This window comes from Limulus polyphemus, unplaced genomic scaffold, assembly GCF_000517525.1.
Source record: "Limulus polyphemus unplaced genomic scaffold, Limulus_polyphemus-2.1.2 Scaffold94, whole genome shotgun sequence".
In the NCBI taxonomy this organism is placed as follows: Eukaryota; Metazoa; Arthropoda; class Merostomata; order Xiphosura; family Limulidae; genus Limulus; species Limulus polyphemus.
The window spans coordinates 1,052,503-1,054,135 of NW_013665704.1; positions in this window are offsets into that span (position 1 = coordinate 1,052,503).

Consider the following 1,633-nt stretch of genomic DNA (forward strand, 5'->3'; position numbering starts at 1 on the left):
CAGTCAGTTTTGATAAAAATCCGAATCAAAGAACTGCTGTGATATGATGAAGAAGTCTTCATATGAAAACACTTTGTATTCCATTCCATTGGTTAACAGCCAGTTTTGATAAAGATCCGAATCAAAGAACTGCTGTGATATGATGAAGAAGTCTTCATCTGAAAACACTTTGTATTTCACTTGACTGTTTAAAGTTAGCTTGTCCTCCGGTGGGATAGCATTGAGTTTACGGACTTACAACGCTAAAATCCGGGGTTCAATTCTCCGCGGTGGACACAGCAAACAGCCCAATGTTGCTTTGCTCTAAAACAAATAAAAATGTTATGTTACTATAGCATCAGAATAAAAAGATTCTAAAGAACCAAACCCATTGAAAGTATAATGATATAAGTACATTTAAAGGCACAATGTTGTTGTTTTTTGAAATTTATCGAATTTAGTGCATACGACTCAAACTTTGAAATATGAATTTATAAATTTTAAATAAACAATTGGATTTGTTTAGATGTTTCATGCATATTCACAAAGGCTTTATGGGCATAGTATTTCCTAATTTTGAACTGATAATCTAGACCCCCAGAAAAAATAAGTAGTTAGTTCAACAACACTCATAGTAACACTTGAAGCAACTAGTTCAACAACACTCATAGTAACACTTGAAGCAACTAGTTCAACAACACTCATAGTAACACTTGAAGCAACTAGTTCAACAACACCCATAGTAACACTTGAAGCAACTAGTTCAACAACACTCCATAGTAACACTTGAAGCAACTAGTTCAACAACACTCATAGTAACACTTGAAGCAACTAGTTCAACAACACTCATAGTAACACTTGAAGCAACTAGTTCAACAACATCCATAGTAACACTTGAAGCAACTAGTTCAACAACACCCATAGTAACACTTGAAGCAACTAGTTCAACAACACTCATAGTAACACTTGAATCAACTATTCAACAACACTCATAGTAACACTTGAAGCAACTAGTTCAACAACACTCATAGTAACACTTGAAGCAACTAGTTCAACAACACTCATAGTAACACTTGAAGCAGCTAGTTCAACAACACTCATAGTAACACTTGAACTAGTCTTGTCTCAACGTATACTGGGATATTTCCGACACTTTTATAGCATAAACACGACCCCAAAGTGTGGAGAGCGTTTTTTTGGCAACGGGACGCAAACCATGGACCTTTGGGATGCACAGTCCGGTCACACTAGCCATTAGGCCACGCCAGTCCTCACAATGAAACAAGGTAAAGCTCCAGAATATTAAGCGCCCATAGACCAACACTATGTAGAACAAATATAAAACTGATACAACACAACCTAAGTTTTGTATCAAGTTCCCCAACAGTTGTCAATGCACGACAATCAGGTGTAATACTTCTACCACTAACAATAACCTTTTGCATGACAACTAAGTGTAGTACTTCTATCACTAACAATAACCTTTTGCATGACAATCAAGTGTAGTACTTCAATGGCTAACAATAACCTTTTGCATGAGAACCAAGTGTAGTACTTCTGTCAATAACAATAACCTTGTGCATGACAACCAAGTGTAGTACTTCTATCACTAACAATAACCTTGTGCATGACAACCAAGTGTAGTACTTCTATC